The sequence below is a fragment of the Megalobrama amblycephala genome, linkage group LG3, assembly GCF_018812025.1.
Source record: "Megalobrama amblycephala isolate DHTTF-2021 linkage group LG3, ASM1881202v1, whole genome shotgun sequence".
Classification (NCBI taxonomy): domain Eukaryota; kingdom Metazoa; phylum Chordata; class Actinopteri; order Cypriniformes; family Xenocyprididae; genus Megalobrama; species Megalobrama amblycephala.
In genome coordinates this window covers 43,172,299-43,179,504 of record NC_063046.1, presented here as the reverse complement: position 1 = coordinate 43,179,504, position 7,206 = coordinate 43,172,299, and the positions used below count along the sequence as shown (strand labels likewise).

The 7,206-nt window shown below is 39.3% G+C and overlaps 1 protein-coding gene across 1 annotated transcript in view; it reads right to left on the bottom strand.

Moving 5' to 3' along the window:
* The window catches only part of znf609b (zinc finger protein 609b), a 60,892-nt gene extending 59,541 nt beyond the window's left edge, over positions 1-1,351 (bottom strand). Inside the window, 1 exon segment of the mRNA XM_048185574.1 lies at positions 904-1,351. The gene's annotated coding sequence lies outside the window, so the exon portion shown is untranslated.
* Positions 1,352-7,206: the final 5,855 nt, after the last annotated feature.

The following is a 7,206-nucleotide window of genomic DNA, read 5'->3' as shown; positions in this document are numbered from 1 at the left end:
ATATAGTAGCTATGTCTGCAACAATAATGGTACAAAATGGACAGTGTCCAACAGTGTTAGGAAAACATGGGTAATTTAAAGATGAATATTAGTTACAGAGCTATTAATCCATATCACAAAGCAAACACATTTGGCCTCTACTCAGTCAACACTGAAAAACACTGATACAATGATTAAGAATCAGTGGGAAAATCAAACAAGCAGATAAGTTAGAAATATGGCTCTGACATATAGGCCTACCATTTACATTGATGCTTGAAAGAATACCATTTGTCCAAAAACATGGTACTATTATGGTTCACGTCCATAATATAATCATGATACCGTGTCTAAAAGCCATGGTAATAACGTGGTACCTTTTGTTAGTGTGTGGGGGCTGCTGTGAAGACTGTTGAAGGTTGTGGAGTGAGTTCTGTGTTTGATTCACTGCGAATCTGCCGATACTCACACACATCCTTTGACATTCATAACAGTCTCGAGCTCTTCCACAGAGAACTGCAACTCAAGCATAAACAAACCACAGCCGTTTTAAGCACTGTCGGTGTGTTTATGGACTAGAAACCCGTTTATTTTTCCTCAGCTTCCGTTTTAAAAAACGCACGTTACTGGTCTAATCGAGTAAGCTGGTACTCGTTGTTCGATTCGCCGCACCTAACGCGCTGCTCGAACGCATTGGTCCGTGTTGCTCTTAAGGAAATTACTCTCTAAGATGGTCAAAGCATGTGTGAGCCATGACAACCGAGCTAAGCTAACGGGCTAAAGCACCTCCAGTCTCCATCTGCACCAATAAAACACCACCCCCTACCCACACACACATACATATACACACACACACATACATATACACACACACACACACACACACACACACAAAAGAAATGCATTAATCCCAGCGTCACTTACCCCTCACGCGAACCCCTATCCAGAGAATACTTATGTACATTCCATAGAGGAAGGTGGAAAGGCCTCTGGATTTGCGTACGGAATTCCAAAAATGATCCCAAAGCAGTGCACTTCCCAACACATCCAGCAACTAGAGAAAGGGAAGGCCAGCAGCCATCACACTCCTAAAGATCCCGTTCAGAAATGCAAACACTGCCCTGAAACTGGCATCGCAGGGTCTAAATATCAAAGCTTTCTTCAAATACGTCTTTCTTAAACTCCTAGATGATAAATCCAACATCTCGGCACGTCCATTTTCACGTATATTCATTCATTTTTTTCCTTGAGTTGAGTCCTAGATCCCTCGCTCCTTTCAGTAAGGGAGATACAATGTAACTAAAGGGCAGGAGGAGGAAGCGCCATGAAATCCAGGAGAATGATCCGGATGGATTGAACCCTAGGCGCGCAGTGCGCGGTAAGACGCGGAAACTGGATCGGTCGTTCTAAAACCAAGCATTCTTCCTGAAACTTCCAAACACGTGTTTGAATGTGTTTATGAGTCCAACACATTTAAAAAGCCTTCAGAAAGGTGCTTTTTCTGCCGTATTTTCCTCTAATATCCTGGTCTTTTTTTAACTTCTTAACCCTTTATGTTTTGTGTATGAACTGATTTTTACAAATTCAAACTAAATTTAGTTAAAAGCAAATATGTAAAAAATGATCAATGAATATATAACATCTATTCTAAGATGACATTTTAATAACTATGGAAACAAAACAAGTTCTACGATCACTTTAAGAAATTAATTACTCTGGATGATAAAAAGAACCAGTTTGGTCAAACAATGCTTTTTACTGTCATACTGAATAATCAAATCACAATTTAGTTATCCTTGCTGACTTTTCAACATGAAAACTCTTATTAAATGTCGTTACAAGCCCACATGACCTCTTCTTCCACGAACTTGAGCCTAAAAAATACCATAAAAGAATCATAAAAGTGGTCTATTGCAATCCAGCTAAAGAAAAAATACAATCTTTTTGTTGTCGTTGTTTTTTTGCCAGATTGGCTATATGGTGCAAATATGGTATGAAGATACGTTGCACCAGGTTTGACATCACTAGCAATGTTTCCATCCAAAGTTGTGAATTTAATTGATGCGCAAAATTGGAATATCGCATAAAATATTTGCGAATGAAGCAGCGTTTCCATTCCATGCTTTCAGGAGAACAAATTTCCCCAAAAACTGGAAGTTGCTGCAATTGGCGAAGCCAACTTAGCTCTTTTTTCATACATTATAAATTGGGGTCAGAGCGAGCAGATGAAATGCAATAAATGCTGTCATGTTCTCTTGCTTTGGGATGCTGGTGTTTGGGAACACAATCTTATAAGACACTAATTATAATTATACCCAATCGTTATGAAGACGAACTTTGGCTCAGGAATTTCAGAATAAGCAAACCAAGATTTGAGATACTGTGCGATGCGATTGGTCCACTGGTTAGTCTAGTTATCCAATTACATCCTCTGCTGAGGCAAAGGCCCTGTCCCAAATGGCACCCTAAACCCTCACGGTCTTCCTCTGAGTCCGCACTTTCACGATGTAATGCGGCTTTGACTGCCGGGTAAAGTCCTCTGCGTAGCTCACAGACTTGCGGGCTCAGCAGAAGTGCGCATCGAGGGGGCATAGCAGCCGCAAAGGGGGCGCTCACGAGCACCCTTCTTTAAGCTTAAATGACGAATGGGACACCCTACGGTCTTGTGGATTTAATGGACACGCGCACACAGCGGCCATTGTAAGTCCACAAGACTGAAAGTGCACATGATATATCCCATTTGGGACAGGGCCAAAGTCGCATGAGTTTATTGTTGCACATCGAGGGATTTATTCGGCAAATGTGTTTCCATCGTAGTTTATGTACATGTCCTATATATATCCGCCTGAATTGAGCATGTACGTATTTTTTAGGCTCCATGCGTTTCCATCCCAAAATCTTGCATACAAATAGGTGGATGAAAACATAGCTCATGCCACATGTACAGTATTAGTAAATGAGCAGCATGAACATTGTGCAAAACATCCTTTTCCCGAGAGGGGAAAAAATCATACAGGTTTGAAACGACATAAGGATGAGATTGGAAAATGAAATTGGTTATGACGTTGTTGTCTATAGGGAGGTCTTGGATTTCATCAAAAATATCTTAATTTGTGTTACAAAGAATAAAGGTTTACAGGTTTGGAATGATATGAGGGTGAGTGATTAATGACAGAAATTTCATTTTGGGTGAACTATCCCTTTAAAAGAGGAGGAGTTAAATGATCAAACACTTGACATTTGGTACTACAGTAACATTGCTGGTGAGAACATGATTTATCTGTAATGTTTTTGCTTTCAGTTGGCACATGATGACTGACAGCATTGCTTTAGACATGATCGAGAGGTATGACTAAGCCCAGACACATCTGTTTGTGTGTTAATACAGCAAGCACACATACACGCTGTGTATTTTTAAAGTGGTCCTTGATTATGATTTCACTTTTTTAACTTCAGTTAGTGTGTAATGTTGCTGTTTGAGCATAAACAACATCTGCAAAGTTACGATGCTCAAGTTCAATGCAAAGGGAGATATTTTCTTTTAAAGAATTCTCTGTGTAAGGACTAACAAATGGCTGGTAGGGACTACAACAAGCTTTTTCCAGATTTGGTGACATCACTAACCCTAAAATTGACATAAACCCCGCCCCTGAGAACACACAACAAAGGGGGCAAGGCCATGTTGGGCTGCTTTAGAGAAGAGGAAGAGTTGTTGTAGTAGAGTGTTGTTGCCATGCCATCATTTTACGCCGGACTGCTTCACAAACGAGGGTCAATTCAATGCTGGATTTGCACAAAAGATTAACATGACGGCACATGCTAGTCGGATGAGCTGAATCAACTCCACAGCAACTACATACATTTATCCACTAACCGTTCAGAAACGTCCAGATTTCATTCTAAAAGTTGTAACTTCTTCCTGAGTCTCTCCATCAGTGTCGACTCCGGTTTGAACAATGTAAGGCTGAACATCGTTACTGACAATCCTCATTTTAGGCTGCGTGAGATTCTCCAGCTTTGTTGTTGTTGAGCAACCGAAGCGTGAGCTGTTAAAGCTCCGCCCTCTTCTGGAAAGGGAGCCGGGAGCAGCAGCTCATTTGCATTTAAAGGGACACACAAAAATGGCATGTTTCTGCTCACACCCAAATAGTATTATAAAAGCTATAATAAATGATCTGTGGGGTATTTTGAGCTGAAACTTCACAGACACATTCTGAGGACACCAGAGACTAATATTACATCTTGTAAAAGGGGCATTATAGGTCCCCACTTTAACACTCAAAAATGCCCTGATAATGTACAAATGCTATTTGTTGATGTGTGGGTAGGCTATTACTTTTACACCTCTCGCATAGCTCAGTGAACACTGGAAAGCTCCTCCAAACAATGCTAGTTTCCAACTGGCTGATAAGAAACCAGCAGGTTTCATCATACACTCTGCCATGGGGAGAGATTTTTCACTCTATTTCTGGGTGCCTGGGTGGCAGCGTCGTGTCTGTAGCCACAGGTATGCTCATTTGCACTTTCTTTTATTCGGGGTTAACAGAGTGAGGCCTGTCAAACAGTGGTAAGAGAAGGAAATGCCTGCAAGGAAAGTGCTGACTGAGAACAGGAAGACCTGCTGCTGACATTCCTTCTACAACCTAAGCCTCTTTTAAAATGCCCCCTCATTCAAATGCAAAAACATAAGCTTTTCATAAGATAATTAGCTCCTTCACACTTGAATCATGCTTTTAATAGCTCACACTGTTTGTTTAAACAAACGCAGGAAATTTGTTTGAATACTCCATAATAATGTTGTTTTATCGAGAAGCATTTTTCATGTATAAATCCAACGCATGTGCCGTGCGTTGAAGCCCACCCAAGATCTAAACTCTGTGAAACTGAATTTTGGAAGCTCTTCAGCACTCCCCGAGAAAACGTCTTTTGTACTTTGGCACAAAGGAGCGCCCCAGCACCCCATCGCTGGTTGAGATGAGCGAGTTTGATTAGCTGCTCTCTGGCTTTAGGCAAGGGAGGGTTTTCAAAAGGTTCAATCTCAAACAGTGTTGGTATTTTTCACAATTAATCGCACATTACAATATGATGGAAAAAAAGAAGAAAAGTGACTGACATGCTGTAAAAGGGTGGATGTTATTAACACTTTCACATAAGGTCACATTTTCAGCTATATAAAATATATAAATGTAACTTTTTTTAATAATTTTCATGACAAATAAGCACATTTCCTCCTTTCTCAATTGTTAGTAGTGTACTGTAAGTAAGCAATAAGGTACGAGAGGCCGTGCTGTATCGTGAATAAGTCACTGCTGAAGGGCGTTGTTAGCAACCTTGCAACCCCTTCAGCCGTGACTTATTCACGATACAGCACTAGCCTCGAGTACCTTATTGCTTTTATAAAACGGTTACCACACAATACAAATATTAAAGCCAGAAATATGTATCAATGCAACTTTTAAAAAGTAAAGTTTCACTGAAAGCCTTCCTTCCACCGGAAAAAAATAGTCCCTGACCGTGAACAGCAACAGAAGTTAGATTATTACGCCATTAGATGGCGGCAAAGACTGTCTTTATGAGTGTGTCAGTCAGTAGCAAAGACTTTTACATTGAAAAGACTGAATTGTTGTGAACACAGAACAAGACGCAACTGACAAATGCTTTGACTAGCGCTGTCAGTCATGGGAAAACCCCTTAACTGTTAAAAGGACAAGATAATACATCGGACATTTAAACTGATTTTTTTATTATGAACATAGAACTGACCTGAAAGAAAATGCTAAATCTGAATGCAGGTAATAAACTCGTTCCATCGATCTCTTTCTCATAATACTCTTTTACATAATACAGTGAGCTTCAATGAACAATATCAATTGAGAACAAACAGTTTACGTTGCTAAGAGTGGTTGCTAAGGGTGTTGTGTAGTGATACACAGAACCGTTGGGTGAAGCGGTCATAGCCGTGTTTTATCATGAATGGAACACAGCTATTGACCAATCAGAATCAAGGACAGCAACTAACCGTTTTATAAATGCGAAATATAAAATAAGCATAATTTGCATTTCTGTAATGCAAAATATTAAATTTTTTTTTAAATGGTTGTATTTTTTAATTAGAAGAAATACGTTTTTTTTTTTTTTTTAAATCATGGTTAATCGCATCTTTTTTCGCATTACAGGAATGGGAATTTGGTGGGAAAATGACTTTTTGGTTACACTGTAGTTTAGAGTTCAATTCTCACTACAATGTAAAAAAATATCATTTTTATGATTTGTTACCACAACATTTTTTCTTTTGTCAAATTTTGAGTTTCTGTTGATAAAACCAATCGCCTTCATTGTAATAACTCAAATTTTTAATTTCAGTGAACTCAATTTTAAGGAAACCAAGTAACTTACTTTATGCTAAACCAACAATTCTTTTTTACAGTGTATCAACTAGTTGCTTATTAGCATGCATATTACTAGGATACTGGCTGTTTATTAGTACTTCTAAAGCACATATTAAAGCCTTATTCTGCATGACCTTATTCTACATCCCTTAAACCTGCTCCCAATTCCTAACAACTACCTTCTGGCAAAAGTCACAGTTAATAGTGAGAAATGGACCCTAATATAAAGTGTGGCTGACTTTTTTTCTTTTTTAAATTAATTTGTGAGAAATACCCAAAATGATTCACATATGACATATGAACCAAAATAAAAAATGAAGCAATCCCAGAACAGACTCTCTATTCACCAGAGCGCAGATGTTGTCTAACCACTTATCATGTTGATGTATTTCCCCGTGCTGAAATGTACAGAAGAAGCGATGTCCCGTTTTGCACAAGAAGAGGGAAATATATGCTCCATGGCTACTTGAATGCAATTCCCATCATGCAATCTACCGTTAATGGAGCCAGTCATTTGCTCTTTCTGGTGCAGAGATGCCTGTGTCACAAAGAGGCCACTCAATCACTTTGAGAGCAGCAGGCCCAAAACCTGAGAGGCTTTGTGGCCCAAATAACAAGAGCAGCTCCAATATGAGCTCTCCAGCACAATTGCCTCTTTAGTAAGCAGAAAATTCCATGCTCAGCCAACCGGTTCTGGTTCAGACCGTCGGCTTTATGAGCTGGAAATCCAGTTGAGATTAAAAGGGAGCTGGTTAATTATACGGCAGCATTATACGCAGAATTATAACAAATACGTTATATTTTACAACCGAAATGTATTAAAGAACAGACACACAAG